General features: G+C 43.7%; 3 long non-coding RNA genes across 4 annotated transcripts in view; 1 reads left to right on the forward strand and 2 right to left on the reverse strand.

Annotated features, from left to right (window-relative positions):
* LOC128406874 (uncharacterized) overlaps window positions 1–22,960 on the reverse strand; it is a 107,064-nt gene that overhangs the window by 20,184 nt on the left and 63,920 nt on the right. The window lies entirely within an intron of this gene.
* On the forward strand, window positions 15,782–16,602 carry LOC128406873 (uncharacterized). The gene is made up of 3 exons (XR_008328645.1): window positions 15,782–16,097; window positions 16,228–16,342; window positions 16,521–16,602. It is a non-coding gene; the product is annotated as an uncharacterized LOC128406873 (long non-coding RNA).
* On the reverse strand, window positions 16,641–22,347 carry LOC128406872 (uncharacterized). 2 transcript variants are annotated; one of them, XR_008328644.1, is made up of 3 exons: window positions 22,264–22,347; window positions 19,388–19,528; window positions 16,641–16,724 (listed from the first exon to the last, which is right to left on the reverse strand). It is a non-coding gene; the product is annotated as an uncharacterized LOC128406872 (long non-coding RNA). The 2 variants fall into 2 exon arrangements; XR_008328643.1 differs by having other exon boundaries at window positions 22,238–22,340.

Here is a 22,960-nt window from a genome sequence, read left to right on the forward strand (position 1 = left end):
TGCATCCTAATTGTTTTACTGCTTCCTGGAGTGCCACATGATGCAGCCCTGAAGTAATGTCCATGATCTCTATCATGCTTGAAGCACAGATTAAAGAAATGGAGCCAGATTGGATATGAAGGGCAAATGAGGGCTGCAGTCGTGGCATAATTTACAGCAGAGATCGCTAGGATCATCTTAAAAAGCAGAGACATCACCTTGCAGACAAAGGTTTGTATAGTTAAAGCTATGGTTTTCCCAGTAGTGATGTATGGAAGTGAGAGCTGGATCATAAAGAAGGCTGATCGCCAAACAATTGATGCTTTTGAATTATGGTGCTGGAGGAGACTCTTGAGAGTCCCATAGACTGCAAGAAGATCAAACCTATCCATTCTTAAGGAAACCAGCCCTGAGTGCTCACTGGAAGGACAGATCCTGAAGCTGAGGCTCCAATACTTTGGCCACCTCATGAGAAGAGAAGACTCCCTGGAAAAGACCCTGATGTTGGGAAAGATGGAGGGCACAAGGAGAAGGGGACGACAGAGGACAAGATGATTGGACAGTGTTCTCAAAGCTACCATCATGAGTTTGACCAAACTGCGGGAGGCAGTGGAAGACAGGAGTGCCTGGTGTGCTCTGGTCCATGGGGTCACGAAGAGTCAGACATGACTGAACGACTAAACAACAACAACAACAATATATATATATATTATTTTATTTTTACACGGTCAAACATATATACAATATAAAAATGTAAGAAAAGCACATTGTGTTGTTGTCTTAACATTGCGACATATGGGGTTGTTGCTAAGTTCTACTCAGAGTAGGTCCATTGAAATTAATGAACCTAAGTGAGTCTATTCTTGAGTACAACCAGCATTGGAAACAACCCTTAATAAATATTGCAAAAGGAAACAGAAGTGCTTCATCCCAATCCAAACAAATTTAGTACTATGCCTCATCAGGACCCTTCTTTGACTCAGAAAAGAAAGGGCAGCCAGATCCTTCAGACCTGCTGTACCAGATGCAGAGGTGCTAGAATCCCAGCCCCTTGGCTTCAACATGATCTCCAGAGGTTTTGGGGGCCCTAAGCCCGGGAACCCTAAATCAGGACCTCTGAAGTCCATTCTTTTAGAGCATGGGCTCCCACAAGGAATCCTGCCCACCCATACAACCCACAAGTCAAGCCATATGCAAGCAATGAAACTGGAAGGAATTGTCAGAAAGGTAGAATAGGCTCTAAGCCAGAGGCCTATCCATTTAAGGCCTCAAGGAAGGGATTGAGTCTGTCAGGTGGTGATCTGATCCTGGTGGAATAAAAGGCTTCAGTCCAGTCCTGTGCTTTGTTAGAGTAAGTGGATCTCTTGGAATGCACTAAAGTGTTGCTGTGCTCCATGATTGAGTTAATATGATCACGACAGGATGCTTCTATTTTTACTTCGATATGCAGCAGGTGAGGAATGGGCCATCAGGGCTTGCTGGTCATTTGCTGGCATCTAGTGCTTTAAGTGAGCCCTGATCTGCAAAAGCAGGCGCCAACCAGGTAATGACTCCTGAACAGGCCACATATGGAAATTGCCTGGAGACTCCACCTTGTAGAAGAAGGGCGGAGCACTCTCCAGCAGGTGCCTGATGGCCAGGAAGGAGCCCAGCTGCTATGTCTTTGGCAAAAGGAACAGAAGGGAGACAGGGAAGATATATAAAACCTGAGAGATGGAGAGGAAACTGAATGAAAACACAAGAAATAGGATGGGTAAGCTGCTGCCTAAAGACTGGAGAAAGGTGGTCCTTGCTTCCCTGTTGGAGGTTTTCATCAAGTTATAGCCACTGGATGTGGCCTGACAACAAATATCAACAGTGTATGTTTGTCTACCCTGCCCACTGCTCCTGGGGCAGCATAGGAGTCCTATATTTAAGCCTTCCTAGGGCACTAAAGTTGAAGATTCTTATTTTTTTGTGGGAAGAGCCTCTACTGAAACTGCGAGGCATCTCTGAAAGGAACTGACTGTCCCTGGTGTTTTGGACTTACTCCCAATGAGACAGAACTGGGGAAAGGAGACTTAGAATTTGAAGGTCTGGAAACTTGAAGTAAATATTATCTATTCACTGCCTTACCAAGGTTTCAGATACCAGCATTTTTATAATCACCTGCTCCTTGTTCCTTTTTTAAAACTGAATATGTCAAGGATTGAACAAAAGGCCTTCCACATGCAAGTTTTGACTATTCCATGTACAGTCCCGCACTCTCCATGCTGCTGAAATCTTCAGGTGTCAGGTAAAACAGCAATGTTAAGCACAACTCCCATGTTGCAAGAGCTTTGATGCTGGCATGACCATGGGCATCAGACTCCATTACAAGTGTGTGATGCTCCTGTTGATTAAAGTCATATTGCAAAATGTTATTGGTAATAATGGATAAGAGCATCTTTGCTAATTGACCAAAATGGAAGAACACCTTACATCTGCCTAAACAATGACAAAATGAGCAGGAAAATGTAAACAATATTTCTCTCTGTTACCTAAAATTGTGTATGCGTGCTTAACACATTCACCCATGAACATTGGTGCAACAATAAATCAAGATGACAATAGCAGCCAATATTATGACATGAGTCAATACTAATCGTTAGCCAGACTGTGCAATTGCCAACACTAAGAGAAAATTATTTTTGTAAATTAATACATCTGCTTCTAATTTGTTTGCTTCCCTGTCATTAAAGCAAAATTAAATTGTCTTTGATACATTCTGTAATAAATCAAAGCCTAACATGCAACCAATTCCCTGACAGGAGCAATCCACAAAAGGCGGGTATTGTTGAAATGATCATCCATTTTAGAAAACCAAGCTGACAGGAGCTGTGTACCTTGATATATTCGCCTCGTTACCATACATGAACCAAATGGGCAAAAGCCTGAGAGCTCATACTGAGAGTTCATCTTGCCAGCAGAGATAAAACATGGCACCAGCTGTGGCTAAATGCACCTCTGGATTTAGAAGAGCCAATTCCAGCTCTCAAATTGTGTAAGTAGTTAATGCTAATATTCAAAGACTGCAGTTGTCAAACATACAGGGATTATTTTAACCAAGTAAAAACTATAAAATAGGGATGAAGTACTCTTAGTACTGCAGATGATGATGGGTTCCAATTCCCATCAGCCCCAGTTAGCATAGAAAACCATCAGAGATTAGGGGAACAGCAGCCCTGCAATATCAGGAGAGCTACAGGATCCCTGCCTTTGCTATAAAATGGACATGAGACACAACTGGTATAGGAATCAGAGTGTTCAGTGAGAGGCTGTATTAGGGAAGCCATTCTGCGGATCACACATTAAGGGTGGGGAGGAACCTAGAGCACCTGTCACAATTTAATAACATTCTAAAAGATACAGATAGTTGAAGAAAAGTTCCTTCTATTTCTGCATTGTGTCTGAAAAAAGTGCAGCAGAACAAAAACCATCAATGCTTAGCATGTATGTATTACTTATAAAGCAGGGATGGAGGGCCTGTGGCCCTCCAAATATTGCTGGACCACAGTTGCCCTTTGGCCATGCTGGAGATGATGAGAAGTGGAGTCCAGCAACATTTGGAGACCCACTAGTTAACCATCCTGTCTTCCAACAAATGTGTAAGGTAGATCAATATGATTCCCTCCACAATGCAAATATGAAAAGCTGGTGCTGGGACCTCCTGATCTGTAGCTCAGTTTCCTAGCCACACCAGCTCAAAGATAAGGATTGCAAATGCTATGCCATGCACAACAAACATGTGCCATGAGGGATTGCCTGTAATTGTGGGGTATAAGGGAGAACTTCAGCAAATGGAGATTTTTCTTTCTTTCTTGTCTAGCTAGCTGTATCTACTGAAATTCCCTCTGCAGCACAGCTGATAAAAGTACAGGTAAGGATATGGGAAGCATTCAGTTCAGTTTGTATTCAGAGGTGAATCTACCTAATTCTCATTTTCCAATATGTGAACCAAAACACAGTCATCCTTCAAAATTTGCCTTTCTCTGAATTTTGCCATGCAGTTCTCCAGCTAAGTAATGTGTACAAAAATGTATATACTAGTGTACATTTAGCATAAAAATGCATTTGTTAGTCAAAATAACTCTGTTTAAGTCAGGGCAAGCAAAAAGCAAGATGGCAAGCTTGTTGAAGAACTATAAAATGGCAGGAAGTACAAAACCACCAAGCTGTCCTATTGCTTATGCTTTTCTGATAAGAATACAAGCTCACAATCAAAGGATGGGGAACCTGTCAGACTCCCATCCCAAAACACCACAATAATGGCTCTTACTTAAGAATAAGTGAGAGATCTTTATTCAGTCTAATAGCAGTACAAGTTCAACAGCAAGCACAAGGTCCAGAAGTCAGTATCCATGCCAGAAGTACATGAGCAAGGCAAGAGGTTCATGACCAAACAGAAGCTATGAAGATGTCCCAACAATTGACACACCCATCCCATCAAGCTTTTAAAGTTAAGGTCACCCATAGGACTCTTGCAACAAGTCTGCTGCATGCACACCTGCAGATGCACCTGATACTATCTATGAAGGTGGCACCTGGTTTTCAGTAACAAGACTGTGTCCTGCCCTTCTGCCTTCAGCTCCACTGCTACCTCCTCCTGCTCAGCCCCTCTGACTGGCTGGTCAAAGTCCTCCCCACTCCCCAGTGTGACTCTGCACTCCATGAGCAGGGCTGAGAAGAGAGCCACCAGATCTACTTTCCTCTCTCGGACATCTAGAGTCGCAAGAGGAAGACCTCCTTTTGCCATCCACGGGTGCCAGTCTTCCATCCCCAAACATCTCCTGCTCCTCCTTCCTCCTCATTCATCTGGGGCTACCAAACCATGCCAGATCCTGATAGAGGCAAGGAACCCTTGACTGTGGAGGCCAACTCCCATCAGCCCCAATCAACATGGCTACTGATTAGGGATTATGGGAGTTGGGGCCTGGTGTGTCACAGCTTCTCCAACACTGCTCTAATATGTCTCTCACTTGACCATTCTTCCACAACCTGGGGTTGACCCTAGTACTATGCTGCCCTGTGCAAGGCCATTTGATGCCCTCCCCTCAGCCCTTGTAGCAGCAGATTAAGCTAGGCTTTGGGAAATAGGCGTGAGGCTCTAGCAAGGTCCCAGAGCCCTCCTAAAGGTAAAGGTAAAGGGACCACTGACTGTTAGGTCCAGTCACTGACAACTCTGGGGTTGCGGCGCTCATCTCGCTTTACTGGCCGAGGGAGCCGGCATTTGTCTGCAGACAGCTTCCAGGTCATGTGGCCAGCATGACAAAGGCACTTCTGGCGAACCAGAGCAGTGCACAGAAATGCCGTTTATCTTCCCGCTGGAGCGGTACCTATTTATCTACTTGCACTTGGCATGCTTTTGAACTGCTAGGTTGGCAGGAGCAGAGACCGAGCAATGGGAGCTCACCCCTTCTGATCAGCAAGCCCTAGGCTCTGTGGTTTAGACCACAGTGCCACCTGCATCCCTAGAACCCTCCTACCTCCTTCCTAAAACCCAGTAAGCACTTGCTCAGATTGGGAAAGAGGCAGGAGGACTCTTTGACCCTGTCAGAGCCCTCATGCCCTCCCAAAGCCCAGCTTAAGGTGCTGCCACAAGGGCTGGGGGAGGGCATTAAATGGCCTTGCAGCATAGTATGAGGGTCCTCCTTTCCAAAGTCTCCTTCCCAAAGCCAGGCAAGTGCTTACCGGGCTTTGAAAAGGGACCCTCCTTGGCTGCACGCCTAGTGCAAGCACACCACGCACACTGCCCTAAATCAACCTCTGCCCAATCTTGTTGGACTCCAACTCCCATCAGCCCCAATCAGCACAGTCATTTTCTTTTTGGACTACAGTGCGTTGGCTGGGGCTTAAGAGAGTTGGAGTTCGAAATAATCAGAAGGCACCAGGTTGGGAATGCTGTTCATATCCTGTATGTGTCATCAATGATGAGAATGTAGCTGCCTGCCTCATTTCTGCAAGGCTAGGGACTAAACCCCAAGCAAAAGGATAACCATGCATTAAAATACTGAAGTTTTGAGGGCCAGCATCTTGACAAGAGAAGGTTAGTCTCTGAAATTAATTGAAGAAACATGAGGTAAAGTGGGGGGTTGAAAGAAGTTAGTCAGAGCACTTCAGCGGACAATTAAGATAAAAGGCTGGGGAGAGTAGAATGGGGGCAATATAAGCCATTAACCAATTATCACCATTTCATTCATCAACTGAATTCTATTCAACACCTCTAGAAGATCAAGAGGTTTGCAATTAATGTTGCAGCATCTGATTGGAGAAATACAGAAGGTTAACATTTCACAATCCTTCACCTCATGTCTTGAAAGTAATAATACAGAGGAAAGGGAGAAATGATTCAAAGGTCTTTAATAGAAGTCTGGCCTCCTGCATTGATTATAACTCTGCAAATTGCTTGGAAACCAGGGAAGCATTAGATGAATACAGGCGAGACCCACAACAAAAATGGTCCAACGTGGAGTAGTTCTGTTCAGGATGCCAACCAGCTATGGCCTTTTCAAAGATATTCATCCCATTCCCCTGGTTTTCTGTCGTCCCCCCACCTCTCCCCACAAGAGTAATCCATATTCCCTGGGCTGTTCTGGGGGTTTCTTTAAAAACATCATATATATTTTTGTCCCCTGAGCCTACTGACATGTCTCTCTTGTGGGTGTGTGGTGCCATAAGGCCCAGTACACTGAGAATTGGAATAACTATTAATGTGTACCATTGGTGGGTAGCCAAAGGCCCTCCAGATGTCGCTAGACTCCAGCTCCCATCAACCCCAGAAGGCATGGCCAGTGACCAGGGATTATGGGAGGTGAAGGCTAACAACACATGAAGGTTGACAACTGTATAGTTGGTATACAAACTAAGGAATAATCCTTGCAGTGCCATTATTTCCATGGATATGTCTTGGAGGGCCTGGTCAGATCAAGAAGAAGAGTGGGGGAGCTTGAAGAGATGGAGCCTGGTGATCCTGAAGAGGGACACAATGGGCTGGGCTGGGTCATATCTGGTGCCTGGAAAGCTGCAGAATTATCTGTGAAGGACACCACAGGTGTCAGACTCCAGGGAAGGGTCAGGCAGGTTGTCAGAAGAGAAGCCCACTAAGGTACTATCAGACACTCCCATTTCTTCATCTCAGTACTCTCCCCACCCTCAGGATAGGTGCCAGAAGAGAAGTCTCCTCCTGCTCTATCATCTAGGGCACAGAGACACCAGCTCCAACATGATCAGACAGCTCAGGTACAGCCCTCTTGAAGGATTGCCCATTAGCTTGCTCAATCCAAAGATGATTTTTTTGCTTGCCACGCTAAAGCTGTGCCCACCGCGCTCTTTTAAAGCAGGAGGCGCAATGGTCAGATAAATGTATAAGTTAGCTTAGCCATGCTTAACACCTGTTGTGCCTTTAACCCTTGCTGTGCTGAAGTTGTTGGCCAATAATCCAGGTTTGAGTTCTTCATCCAACAAGAGCCAGAACAGTCAGGAGGGTGCAGGTGTTGCAGCTCCAGCTGACTCCCACCACATTCTTCTTCTGGCTCATTCAAATAAAATCAAGTCCCAGGAAGTTTATAAGTGGAAGAGAACAGAGAAGGTGAGGCGAGGCAGAATGAAAACTAGACAGGCTGCAATTAGAGCTAGAGGGGAAAGGTTAATTCTGGGAGTAGCTTCCGGCGATAAGTAGCAAATACATTGCTGAATATATAAATACAACCTTCAGGCTGAAAGAAAGGTTCCATGACCCTGTTTTAAAGTTTTATTGTGACTTTATTTTGCAACTTGCCTCATGGATTCCTGTAATTCAGAGCTGGGGTATAAATATTTTATAACATTTAACCAGTTTATTTTCATAAGATAAATCAAGGAGGAATAATACTGATTAATATCACTCTGGAAATAAGTTTACAACTGTATTCATTTTAAACTAAGTATCTGACTGTCCCACTGTCATGGTTGTCCCACTGTGATTTTCAAACACAACATCCTTTCTCTACATGAAAAAAATAAAAATCCAGAAACTTAGCAATAACAGCCTTCAAGCTTTTCAGAACATAATTATCTTCCTTCTTGAGGAAAAACAAAATTCAAAATGGTTTCTGTCCTCCTAAGGCTGTCAACCATTTAAAGTCTTTTTGTTTTGTTTTTTTAAAAAAGGCTGATTCACTGCCTGGTTCTTATTCGATTAATTCAGTCTAACTGATTGCATTTACACATGGAAAAGTCTAAGGAGGTATGTGCTTTCTAAAAATGCAAAACAGTTGTATCCCACCCTTTCTCCAAGGAGTTCAGAATGGCTTCCATAAGGTTTTCTCATGTTATCTTTGCAACAACCCTTTAAGGATGACTAGGCTAAATTCATCATGCGAAAGGCTGGACTGGATGAATCCCAAGCCAGAATTAAGATTGCCAGAAGAAATATCAACAACCTCAGATATGTATATGACACAACCTTGATGGCAGAAAGTGAGGAGGATTTAAAGAACCTTTTAATGAGGGTGAAAGAAGAGAGCACAAAATATGGTCTGAAGCTCAACATCAAAAAAACTAAGATCATGGCCACTGGGCCCATCACCTCCTGGCAAATAGAAGGGGAAGAAATGAAGGCAGTGAGAGATTTTTCTTTCTTGGGTTCCATGATCACTGCAGATGAGACAGCAGTCATGAAATTAAAAGACGCCTGCTTCTTGGGAGAAAAGCAATGACAAACCTAGACAGCATCTTAAAAAGCATAGACGTTGCCGACAAAGGTTCGTATAGTTAAAGCTATGGTTTTCCCAATAGTGATGTCCACTGGAAGGACAGATCCTGAAGCTGAGGCTCCAATACTTTGGCCACCTCATGGGAAGAGAAGACTCCCTGGAAAAGACCCTAATGTTGGGAAAGATTGGGGGCACAAGGAGAAGGGGACGACAGAGGACGAGATGATTGGACGGTGTTCTCGAAGCTACCAACATGAGTTTGACCAAACTGCGGGAGGCAGTAGAAGACAGGAGTGCCTGGCGTGCTCTGGTCCATGGGGTCACGAAGAGTCAGACACGACTAAATGAGTAAACAACAACAAGGCTAAAATACAGCAGGTGAAAGACTAACCCCTGGAGTGAACTTCATGGCTATGTAATCATTTGAACCCAGGTCCCTCCAGTTCAACCAACAGTCTACACCACCCTAGGCCTATGTAATTTATCTCCAGTTCAGGGCTGGAATCTTTACAATAAACCCTCAACTTACACAGGGGTTATGTTCTGGAGATTTAGCCAAAAGACAAAATTGGATATAGTCAATTGGAATTGCTAAAGTTATTTTTCCTGGAATCCCTCCTATTTTTCTCACACACACACACACACACACACACACACTTTTTTTTTTAAATGCCATGTGCGTAAAGCTGAATGTGCACAACTTAAATGTGCACAAATTGCAGGCTTATTGTGGTATTGGCCACTTTGGATGGTGAAGTCAGAACCATGGATAGCTCCCAATGAAGTAGTATTGGTCTGGATCAGGGGTCTGCAACCTTTAAGACAAAAAGAGCCACTTGGACCCGTTTCCGAAAGAAAAAAAAACTGGGAGCCACAAAACTCGTCATTATAAAAATAACTTTTTTGTCACTTTTTTATTATTTCTTTGTTTGACCCCTCAGAATTACTCCTCCTCATAGAAATAAACGTTAAATTAACAAGTTACCTTTTTGTGTGTGTGTGTTCTCCACTCCCCTTCAAAACAGTGACCAGCGTACATGCCCCCTTTCAATGCAGTGACCAGCGTACATGTCCCTTACAATGTAGCGGGCGGGCGGGCGGGAAGGTGACATCGGGACGGTGCGTGACTAACGCGCGCACCGCCCCCATGCGACGTCACAGCCAGTACAGTGCCCGCCACAGTGGGGAGTGTCGGGGTCACAATGCGCCTCCTCCCCTCGCTAGTATCCGCCCCGGAGCCACGGCAAAGGTGTAAAAGAGCCACATGCGGCTCCGGAGCCGCGGGTTGCTGACCCCTGGTCTGGATAGTCAAAGATCAGTAGGAAGTCAGCAATTCTGCTCCAGCGCTGACCTGGATCTGACAGACGTTTTATATCACAGGTGGTCAACTATTGGCCAAGAATCCTAAAAGGTCCCCAACTTCATTTTATGTGACCCTGCCAAACACCTCTTGGAGATGCCACATTTTCCCATCCTATCAGAGTTTCTCCCTGATAGTTTCCCCTGCATTTTTTCTGGCTTTTGAAATTGTTTCTCTCTCTCTGCATAAGATAGATGGACAAATGGATATATGAACAGATCTGTTTCAGAACTTTCGGAATGGGCAGCATTTTATTGGATAAACCATTCTCACCATCATCATTTTACTTTTTTAAAGGGTTTTTTTCCTAGCTGTCTGACAACAATTGGTAGGCTTCTGTGCTCTGCATCTCTCTCTATGTGCAGAATACAGTAAAGTCAGAAAGGAATTACTTTCACTTGGTTAGCAAAACAAGAGCCATATTGTTCAGCAGTAATGTCTTTAAAAATTATCCATATATTCATTTGAAAGTAACCCCCTTAAATTCAGTGCGGCTCACTTCTGAATAGACACCTGCATATTTAGTGCACGTGTTCCTGGTTGAGATTGAAAGACCTTTTTTAGACCCCAGGCATAGAAATGCAGAGGAGGAAAGCTCTCTTGCCTGGCATGCAGTTCAGGGAAGGAGTCATCTGAGACCCAGGAGGCCAGCAAATTATCTCCTCTACGACCAAGGACAGAAGCCTCACTCTCTGTTAAGGCTTCTCCCGCATGCAAGTCTGAGGCCTGCATTTGAGAGTCTACCTCTTGGGGAATTTCAGGGGCCAACCATCATCACCCTCAGGGTCCTTCTCTTCTGACCAGAAAGCACAAAGTCATGGCAAGTTGAGCCTTCCGCGAGGCTTACAAAATGCAGGAAGCAAAAGGATTAAGCGGTTAAACAACAAGGCGAAGTTTGCCAAGAATACAAGGATGCCTGTGTTTCCAGCCAAGTTATGTCAGCAGATTTTCACTAATAATCCGTATTATTTTATCTAATTGTCAGTGCTTGGTACACGGTGTTGGCTGTATGCTTGTCACAAGAATGACTTATATTGCTTTGCCTGACAAGTGGAGTAAAAAAACAGCACTAAAAGATTGAGCAGAGGAAAATAGTGCTTGCTTACCTAAATAAATAAATAAATAAATAAATAAATAAATAAATAAATAAGAATCAATACTCTAATGCAGAAGGTTGGAAGGGGGAGATTCCAAGTCCCACTTCAACTATTCAGGTTTCATGGAACCTAGCTCCAAAAACCAAACAATCAAACCCACTACACTACACTTCACCAGCCTAGTCGCACTCTGTTCAGAACTGATTCAGGTAGAGCAACAGATCTTAAATTGACAATAGGCTTGTTTCTACACACACTTGCACATCCCTCTCTATCCTCCAAGCAGGCAAGCAAAGGGCATTATCAGAGTTCAAGGGAATGTTCCAGACAGATTTTTTTAAAACAAAAAAAACAAAAACAAACCCACCACAACTCAGGGTAAAAAAGCAGGGCCAGTGAGAGGTATGGCTTGGGAAGAGGGGCATGGTCTGAGAGGAGGCCGGCAGGACCACATTCTCCCCCTAGGCCTGAGGTTCCACACTCCTAATGTAAGTGCTTGCAGAAATGGTCCACTCATGTGAGCAGTGTAAGTTTGGAGGAGAAGACTCACAGGACTCTTTCCATCTCATTGTTCCCCTTCCCCTTTATCCATACCATCCAAGGAAGAGGGCAGGTGGGTGCAAATGGACTGAATCCTCTTTCTCCAACCAATGCCTCAAAAACAACAACAACCTTACAAGGGCAGGGGCGTGTGGGAGGAAGGAGACAACTGATTTTTGTTTTCTAAGCAGCCTACCATAATGATCCACGTGGAACTAAGTTGTAGAAAAGGTCCAAGAAACATTAAAATTACAAATGTTTGGTAAACTTGGGGTTCCAACCTTTCCCACAATTTAAGTCCATTGACATCTCCGTAAAATGTTGGCCAGGAGGTCATCTGGTGGTAGACACACATTCATAAGAGGTGCTGTATAGGATAACACACGCAAACAATTTCTATTACATAATGTTTCCTATGGTAGCTAACCAGATGCCTTCAGAAAGGTTTAAAAGTAGTGCCCCTCTTATACTTTTGCTCCCTGGCAGCTGATATTTGGGGACATACAGTAGTACCTCGGGTTAAGTACTTAATTCGTTCCGAAGGTCCATTCTTAACCTGAAACTGTTCTTAACCTGAAGCACCACTTTCGCTAATGGGGCCTCCCACTGCTGTTGCGCCGCCGCAGCACAATTTCTGTTCTTATCCTGAAGCAAAGTTCTTAACCCAAGGTACTATTTCTGGGTTAGTGGAGTCTGTAACCTGAAGCGTATGTAACCTGAAGCATATGTAACCCAAGGTACCACTGTACTGCCTTTGAACCTGGGAGTTCAATTTGGCTATGATGATGGATACACACTAGCCAACCTATCATAAGAACCCAAGAAATTTTTGCTACCTGAGACAAAGGACAATGTTCCCAGTATCCTATTAATACTGTGGCCTACCAAATGCCCATAGGAAGCCTGAAAGAGGGACCTGAGCACAACAGCACTCTCCCCACCTGTGATTCCCAGCAACCAACATTCAGAGGTATACAGCCTCAAACCTTTATTCCACCTTCATGGATTTGTCCAATCCTATTTTAAACCCACTGGGCACAACAATCCTACTCAGATACACCAGGAAGCAAATAGGCTACAATGTAACAGGTTGATATCCAGTCCTGATCAATATGGCCTCCATCTCCATTATCAAAAAGAATAAATCAAGTACAGATATTCTTGATTACTCCATGGGCTTTCTGCAAATCAGCTGCCTGGAGCTCACAGGCTGCTAGTGATCTGTGAACCACCATTTGAGAACTTCTCATAATGGATACTCAAAACAAATACTCTCTTTAAATGTACAGTACTTTAAAAATTCTTAAAGATTGCCAGTGCATTCCTGGGCTTCTCCAAATTTTGTGACTTTGTAGCTTAATGCCATCATTGGCAACTACACACACACACACACACACACACACACACACACACTTCATCATGTTAATGGAAACACAAATGTATGCCTTGATGTCAAAGTGAATTAGCCAAAATGAGAGCTCATGAAGCAAATTAAATGTTTTGCCAAAATGAATAATTCCAGGTTGGAGTTCCGGAACTACACACATCAAAATTGACTATTCATCAATGGAAATGAAAACTCAAAATCTGATTTGCAAGTTTGAGAAGCACTCTAATTCAACACAGCTCCATCTTCCAGAATACCCACCACTTAACACAGACACACACAATAACTTTCAGAAGGCAAAAAGATTGGCTCACCTCATTTCAAATCATTATTATTTATTACATTTGCATACCGCCTTTCATCTAAAGATTATGTTGTAAACATAATTTTATGTTGTAAACATAAAAAATACAAAATGAGAACACAAAATACACAAGAAAAACAAGTCAATAAACACGCCCACCCTCCCACCTCCTATATATTTAAAAGGGCATAGAATGTTTACTCAGCCAGAGGCCTGGTTATAAAGTTTTTGCCTAATGGTATGTAATGAAGGTGGCAGGCAAGACTCCCTGCGGAGAGTATTCCACAAATGGGAAGCCTCCACAGAAAAGCCCCATTCTCCTGTTGCTGTCTCTCTGGACCGCATATGAAGAGAGGTGATTCTTGAGATATTGCGGTCCTGAGCTTTATAAGTCAAAAACAGCAGTTTGACCTAGGCTCAGAAACTGGGCTACCAGTTGAAATTGATGGTAGGCCATTGAGGTATCCTGAGCCTCAAGCAACAGCAAAGGATCCAGGAGTACCCCTAAGCTATGTATCTGCCCTTTCAGAGGAAATGTAACCCCACCAAAAAACAGGCAAACTCTCATTCATCTGGTCTAGAGAACCACTCACTAACAGTCTTATCTGGATTGAGCCTCAAGTTGGTTGGCTTGCATCCAGTCCTTTACCAATGTGGTTTATTATTTTATTTATTTGACTCATCCACCTTAGAATCATAGAATCATAGAATCATAGAATCATAGAGTTGGAAGAGACCACAAGGGCCATCGAGTCCAACCCCCTGCCAAGCAGGAAACACCATCAGAGCACTCCTGACATATGGTTGTCAAGCCTCTGCTTAAAGACCTCCAAAGAAGGAGACTCCACCACACTCCTTGGCAGCAAATTCCACTGTCGAACAGCTCTTACTGTCAGGAAGTTCTTCCTAATGTTTAGGTGGAATCTTCTTTCTTGTAGTTTGGATCCATTGCTCCGTGTCCGCTTCTCTGGAGCAGCAGAAAACAACCTTTCTCCCTCCTCTATGTGACATCCTTTTATATATTTGAACATGGCTATCATATCACCCCTTAACCTCCTCTTCTCCAGGCTAAACATGCCCAGCTCCCTTAGCCGTTCCTCATAAGGCATCGTTTCCAGGCCTTTGACCATTTTGGTTGCCCTCCTCTGGACACGTTCCAGTTTGTCAATGTCCTTCTTGAACTGTGGTGCCCAGAACTGGACACAGTACTCCAGGTGAGGTCTGACCAGAGCAGAATACAGTGGCACTATTACTTCCCTTGATCTAGATGCTATACTCCTATTGATGCAGCCCAGAATTGCATTGGCTTTTTTAGCTGCCGCGTCACACTGTTGGCTCATGTCAAGTTTGTGGTCAACCAAGACTCCTAGATCCTTTTCACATGTAGTGCTCTCAAGCCAGGTGTCACCCATCTTGTATTTGTGCCTCTCATTTTTTTTGCCCAAGTGCAATACTTTACATTTCTCCCTGTTAAAATTCATCTTGTTTGTTTTGGCCCAGTTCTCTAATCTGTCAAGGTCGTTTTGAAGTGTGATCCTCTCCTCTGGGGTGTTAGCCACCCCTCCCAGTTTGGTGTCATCTGCAAATTTGATCAGGATGCCCTTGAGTCCATCATCCAAGTCGTTGATAAAGATGTTGAATAAGATAGAGGTGGGGAGTGCATAGCAGAGGATAAGGCTATCAACATTTCTGCCAAGAACATAAAGATTGAAGAACAGCTCTGCTGGATCAGGTGAAATGCCCATCCAGCATCCTCTCCTCACAGGAACCAACCATATAAACACAAGCAGAGTCTGAACTCGGCAGCACCTGTGATTTCTCCAACAGTAGAGATAAAGCATAGCACTGATCTCCTCATCCTCCATGGTTTTGTCCAATCCTCTTTTAAAGCCATCCAAGTTGGTGGCCTTCACTGTCTCCTGGGGAAGTGCATATACCATGAGATGTGTAAAGTACTTTCCTTTTTTCCTTCCAACATTTGGCTTAATTAGATGTCCCTGAATTCTAATATAGGAACATAGGAAGCTGCCTTGTGCAGAATCAGACCATTGCATCCATCTACCTCAGAATTGTCTACACTGACTGGCAGCAGCCAGCTCTCCAGGGTTTCAAACAGGGTTCTCACCTAGCCCTACCTGGGGATCCTGGAGCTTTACACATGCAAAGCAGATGCTCTACCACTGAGCTACTGCCCTTCCTCCTAGTATTATGACAAGAGGGGCATGTATATAGTGCTAGTAGAATCACTTGAATAACTCAGACAGACTCCAGAGAAAAAAGAAGCTACCATTTTGCTGTGTAAACTGAATTAAAACAGCATATAATTTGAGGGGAAAGGGACAGATGATGGTTTGTCTTTGCTAATTCAGGCCTTGTTAAGAGCAGGGTTAGATATTCAACTCCTTCAGAACTACACAGCGCATCAGAACTTCAGTTACCTCAGGAACAATCATGCCACGCTGACTGGTTGCTAGGTAACACCTTCTACACCACAACTGCCCTCTTGGCTGGATGTCTAGCAGTCAATAGAGTTAACCCATAGGTTACTAACAGAATGATCCCTGCTGTTGCTCTTCTAACATACTGAGCCTGGGATAACAATTGCTCTAGTAATAGGAATCAATATATTTTCAAATATTACAAACTCTAGATTCTGGGATTTTTCTTTCTTTCTCTTCCTTACAAGTTTCCATGCCCTCTTTTTCCAGCAGCATCAGGGGTAGGTGTGGTCAGACATTTGCCAGTGCCCTTTATGTTTAGGAATCTGTGAAGAGTCTAACATCTCACCACTGCCTCCTCCTCTTCCATGTTGTTGCTACTTGTTTATTCACCCTTCATCTGGTCCAGAGGAGATAAGCAAGCAAGCAGACCAACCGAAAGCAGGATAAGCAAAAGATGTTCCTGCCTACATCATCAGAACCCTCCCTGGCATGAGAGCAGCCAGTGGCAATGGTAGCGAGGATGGTAAGGGTTTGTACAAAGAAGGAGGCCTACACTCAGGGGCACCAAGACTACCACCCACCCAAAAAAACCAACCTAGTGCTGGATTTCCCCCCAGTTGTTTGTACTGTGTGTGTCCCTTAATTTGCTGCACATCTGCATAGTGTGTCCTGTTAAATGCCTCGGTCATCTCTTTTTCCAGACACAACTATCTGACCTCTCTCTACCAAGCTTTCCATTACGATCAGCATCATCAGGACTCCCTCAACCTCACTGTCTAATGAGGTTAGAAGAATCCTGTACATCTTGTCATGTTTCCCATCGAATCGGCCATTTTTCCTTAATGAAGGTAGGCAGGAAGTGACAATGTGAGAGACCTCTGGAAGATGGCCATATCCACGGCAGGCTGCAGGGGTCAAAAAGGTGCAGTTCAATCTGAGTTGCAAGACCACAGAAGGGAAATGAAATATTTTATTTCCTTTCCCTTTTACAGGCCCTGACATTTCACAGGGCAATGTACATAGAAACGATAATCCCTCACTAGGGCTCAACTAAACGTTCTCAAAATGATCAAAAAATTAGCAATAAGATCCAGAGAGAGACAGACAGACAGAGAGAGAGACACACAGAGAGAGAAGCGGATTTCTCTAATCTCTAACCATGCTCTGCCCCCAAGGGGCAGTTCTTAAAAATACAACACTTACATTAGCCTTGTTATAACTGCATTTTGAAAATGTATTTTTAAAAATCACAATAGGCAACATTTATAAGCCAGAGAGGCAGAACTAGCAACCAGAAGGAAATTTTAAAAAGCCAATCTACCATCTAAAGGACCATCTCTGACAAATATAAAGGTTGCCTTCCGAAGTCCTTCTGCAGCTTCAAAGATTAGGCAGTTTCAGCCAGAGGAAGGGCCTCCTCAGTTGTGGCACTCTCCCAATGAAGTGTTTTGGCTGATGCTATATCTTAATTTTTTTCTGCAGCTCGTGAAGATATTTTTTATTTAGCTTGGTCTTTAAAAACATACAATAGGAGCTATTTTAATTCCTGCTGATCTGTGCTTGTCTTTTGTGATGGCACAGGCTGTGGCATACACATTGAGAGGGAAAGGAGGCAAGTAAACCAGCCAAATAATAATAATAATAATTATTATTATTATTTATTATTTATACCCTGCCCATCTGACTGGGTTTCCCCAGCCACTCTGGGCGGCTTCCAGCAAAATATTAAAATACAATAGTCTGTTTTAATACATTAAAAGCTTCCCTAAACAGGGCTGCCTTCAGATGTCTTCTAAAAGTCTGGTAGTTTTGTTGTTAACTTCACCAATGCCACCAAGTGGCAAACTTTATTCTTCTCTAGCCTTCACTAAACAACCCCTTTAACTAGCCCAATTTACTCCCAATACTGGTAAGAGTGGTGTGGCACTTTGAAGTGGTGTGATTAACATGTCCCCAGGCCCAATTTTTCCAACACAAATTATGCTTTTACTAAATTTCAAGGAAAGCAACAAGTTAAATGCTTTTTGAAAAAAGTGAATTTAGAAAAGAAAGAGGAGGAAAACTTAATTTTACTGTTGAAGTAATTACTCCTGGAGCAAAAAATAATCAGATATCAATATATCCAGCTATACTGTAGCACCCTGCTTGTGGTTAACGCTTAGCTGGAATGAAATATTCAACACAGCAATAGAGAAATTAAAATAATAATTTATTTGTCAGACAAATAAATGAGAGACACAGTGGTATATGGTTACCAAAGCTCTGCCCACTCCAGCCCTGATGGTCAGCACTTATATTCCCTCAGCCCAGCCCCCTTGCTCCTCCTTTGGCTGCCTCTGTCCAATCAGCCTGGTTGAAATTCCTATTGGCTGTTTGCTAGAACCAATCATAAAAGATACACCCATTTCCTATTACCTTTTATGGGAGACAAAGAGCTATATTTCCTTCTATCTATAAATGGCAAATAAATAGTCATATATCTTACATTTGCCTCGACCAGGCACCTTAATTACCAGATAACCTTTGGCCCCTCTTGCCCTATTCACTGCAAAACAGATGGCTAAAGCAGATGGTGCATGGTTTTTTAAATTTCATTTTAAAGAGATCTTGGGTTCACCTTCTCACACACCATCTATGAAATAAGAATCTAACATAAGAATCTAACATTTCTTACTTTCTAAATCCTTTGCATAATTACATTTAAGCCAATATATTTCATACATAACATATATAGATTTTTAGAAGACCTTTCCAAAGTAAGAAGAAACTTAAAAACACTTTCTTCAGAGAGAAGCCCCCCTTTCCCTATTTCCATTAGCTTTTGCCCTTTTAACCTTAGGAAAATGTGGCTCAAGTCTCTAATGGGAGGCACAATAATTCTTACTATTTACCAACTTTTAATTGTGTCTTTGCAGCTTGATTGTATTCTGTAATTTGTATGGTCAGTGTGACCTTTCGCTCCTAGCCTGTAATTTCCTTTTACAACCCTGAGGCACTCGTCTCCTGCTAATGCTAATACAAATCAGAGGGGCCCTGTTTAGGAAGATAAACATCTGCCAAAGTCTTTTTAGCCAGCTGGTCTTCTGCACACAAGCATCTGCAAATATATATATATATATTTAAGCTCATTTTAAAATGCAGATCTTGATCAGATGCCTCATAATACAGATCTTGATCAGATGCCTCAATACCTCTTCTAGACTGTTTCCCTAACCAAGAACAAGCCCCCAACCAATATGTCTGCAGGGAGCTTTGTTTTCATTGTAACATACAAATGTATTATTTCCATCCCTGCATTCTGAAATGGCACAATCCAGCAAGAGCTGCAACAGATTTGTAGCTCAGCTCCAAGCCAGACATTGTGCTTGTCCTAAATACAAAGTGGAAAGTTGAGTATCTTGGCTACTTATTTCCATTTTTAAGTCTGCTCCTGTATACTTCCTGCAACCAACATATTTCCTATCCATCTTCATGAAACTCAAGGTTTATACAGCAAGAATATGAATCACTTAAACACAAGAGTAGCTTTTATAGGTTTCCAGTGAGCTGATGTCACAGCATAACTCACTTTGTGTTTTGCATCCAAGAAGAATGAGGTCAGGGTCAAATCATAACGAAATGCAGAAAAGGCTTTCTATGCTCATAAATCTTCAACTGAAGCAAAGTGATTTCTGAATCTTTAACCACCACCATGCTTGGCTTGGCTTGGCTAGAAGAGATTCATTTTAACAACACCTTGTTTAGAAAATGAGCATGTGTTTGTGTTACTTACAAACTCTCCAAAGGTCAGATTCATCAGAAATAGTTGTGCAGGCAGTAAAACTTGAACTAGTTACAAAGTGGTGAAAACCCCTAAATTATTGGTACAGGAACTCAAGAGTAGTTTGTAAAAGCCATCGGGTGTGAGCTGCCGCGAGCAGCAAGGGCCTAATCTGATACCACCCCAGCTGCTGCCATTGTCTGTGGGTTGACTGTGATGTGACAAAAACATTTGGCTGCTGAGTGGGTATAAATGTGGGCCAAGGTGCAAGCCTCGGCAGTTGCCCTCCCCAGAGAGAAATGGGCAGCTCGGTGGCACTCAGCCCAGGTGGTCTCCTGCCCCATGGCGGGAAGCTGGCAAGCGGAAGGAGGCAATCGCCCGGTGCTGGGATGCTGTGGAGCAAGGAGAAGGCAAGTACAAAGTTTACTTGCTGGTGGGATCGCTACTTGAAGGCGACTGATACTCAGCTCTGAAGTTGGTTGACTTCTGGCAATGGACCTGGCTAGGCAGCAGCTGGTGGATGGTTGTCGGAAGAGTTTGCATTCAGGCTAGTAGATGCCATGAGGCTGCGCTGGCTGAGATGGATGCAAACTGGTTTGGAAGCCTAGTTTCCCCAGCCCTGTCTATGGATGGTCTCCTGTGATGTCACAAAGAGACATAGCAGCTGAGGGGAAAGAGGCAGTTTCTTATTCTACAATTTCAAACACAGGAGGGGGACATTTTTCAGCCCAGGGGCTGCATTTCCCTCCACACATGTTATGTATTGAAGTTCTCACCCTGGCCACCAGGGGTATTGTGTATATAGTTTTCACTCAGGTCCATGTCAGTTACTTTAGGCGGGAAACCCTGGGTTGTTGTTGCTATAATGTTGATAGCTGGCTGCCTATAAAAGCAGGCCGGCTGAGCTATTTGCTGTTCAGTTCTGTTCCAGCTTACAAATAAAGAGCTGTTTGAAGAATCGCTGTGTCGTCTGATATGTTCACCCACAACTTAACACAACACTAGTCAAATGTACAAATGAACAGATCAATGAAAGCAAGCCATATCTTTGCACAGGAAGCTGTTCAAGGAATGACATTCAGAGAGGAAGCACCAAACCCAATTAAACCTATTAAGAAATAGGTTGTCCAACCCCCTGGAATGAAGGGAACTCAGCTGAAATTTAGGAAATGTTTGTATTTCTGCATGTGTTTATAGTATCCATAATGCTATTCAGAATACTCAAAAGGGGGGGGGCTCAGCTGCACACCCACCTCCCTTCATTTGGGGAGGGTCTCTCTCCCTCCCCCACCTGCCCAGCAGCTTCCCTGCCTGCTATCTCCCCCTCCATCATCCCACTGGCATTGCATCCTCCCCCAGCCCCCCCCACCAAAGCTCGCTGCACCCCAAGGCAGTTTTCTCTCACCTGAACCCTTGCAGGGAAAGGGGCAGGGCACAATGGAAAGGGGTGGGGCAACCAGGCTACTTAAACCACACCCCTTTTTCAACAGAAGTGGCATGGGGGGGTCAGTATCCATTACGCCCTTCTCTGCTCCTCTTGAACTCTTTGACTTTAACCCTTCAGTGGTGTCCAAACTTTTTCAAAGAGGGCCAGATTTGATGAAGTGAAGGGCTGTGAGGGCCGACCAAAGGACCAACTAAAATTGTTAGCCTTTTTTTTGGATTGAAGTTGTTGAGGTTTTTTAGTGATATTTTTACCCCAGGAAATAAACTGCCACAGGGGCCAGATTAAACCGACCAACAGGCCGGATTAGGCCCCCAAAATGGACTTTGGACATTAAGTGCATTGTGCAATCAATTTTAAGATTTCCTAGATGATTTAAGCATATGAGTTGTGCAGATGGCTTCATCATCATAACCTATCATAACCCAGCATCATAATCCTAGTTAAATATTTCGTACCATACCTTGTACTGGTCATTGGGTCCCAGCTTGTTCCAAGGCTCTGGGATGCTCTTTCTGTCCCAGCCAGGCACGTGACAAGAGGCAGACAGCAAGGAGTACATCTTTGTAAGAACAAAAACATACAGCAAGCATGTCCAAGTCTGTTTTGGGGGCCTAATCCGGCCCGCTGGTCGGTTTAATCCGGCCCCTGTGGCAGTTTATTTCCTGGGGTAAAATAAGCACTTGCTTTGAGCTTCAAGCAAACAAAGCCACAGTTAATATTCAGTGCTTTCGTTGTTTACCATATTTTTTGTTCTATAAGACTCACTTTTTCCCTCCTAAAAAGTAAGGGGAACTGTGTGTGCGTCTTATGGAGCGAATGCAGGCTGCGCAGCTATCCCAGAAGCCAGAACAGCAAGAGGGATTGCTGCTTTCACTGCGCAGCGATCCCTCTTGCTGTTCTGGCTTCTGAGATTCAGATTATTTTTTTTCTTGTTTTCCTCCTCCAAAAACTAGGTGCGTCTTGTGGTCTGGTGTGTCTTATAGAGCGAAAAATACGGTACTTACTGCACTTATATCCCACTTTTCTTCCAAGGCAACATGCAGGATTCTCTTCCTCTCCATTTTATCCTCACAACAAGCCTGTGGGGTAGGTTAGAGTGATAGACAGTGAATGACCTCAGGCCACCCAGCAAGCTTCATGCCTGAGTGGAGATTTGAACCCTGGTCTCTGGAGTCCTAACCCAACACTCTTAAGCTCTACCCCACACCGACCAGCTCATATAGCATACTGTATTCACTGTTCTGTCCCTGGCTAAATCATTCCTGTGGTTAGGAAACATGTTTTGCCAGCCAGGCAAGGGACTTCTTCAGCACGACCTGCAAAGCAAGCACATTTCAAGCAATGACGTTCAGTTTGTTATGGCTGCTTGGCAGCGGGCCAAAGCAACCTTTATTATTTGCATTTCCTCCACACATGCAGACAGACAAATGCCTTTTCCCACAACAAGGTCATTCAATACCAAGGCTATTAAATTAAGATTTCCTCTAAAACGAGGCCTCATTATCAGGGCTAATTAAAGGATGACAAAAAAAAGATCTCCTGGGCAAGTCCCTCTCTACTGCTGAGGCTTGTGCACGACTAGGCTATTTCGTGGGAAAGCACTTGATTAAAGTTATTAAAAGCTCTTTTAATCGCTGTATGAGCAGGACTCCTAACTAGCCACATTTGAGCTGTAGGAAATAGCAAAAGGTACACTGGAGCTTTCACAGATCATTGTAAATGTGCACTTCTTAGGGCCAAACTATATGAGAGTCAATCACACTATTAGTCATTGCATTAATGGCTTTTAAAACAATAAACAGCAAGGAGGAGGACAGGGGAGGGGAGTTTTCACCCAGCCTGGGAATCTGGCATGGACAAAGGGAACAGCAAGCCTTTGCTTTCCTGCTGCAGTCCAGATCTGGATTGCCCTATCAACACCTCTATGCTAGCAA

The sequence above is a fragment of the Podarcis raffonei genome, chromosome Z (assembly GCF_027172205.1).
Source record: "Podarcis raffonei isolate rPodRaf1 chromosome Z, rPodRaf1.pri, whole genome shotgun sequence".
NCBI lineage: Eukaryota > Metazoa > Chordata > Lepidosauria > Squamata > Lacertidae > Podarcis > Podarcis raffonei.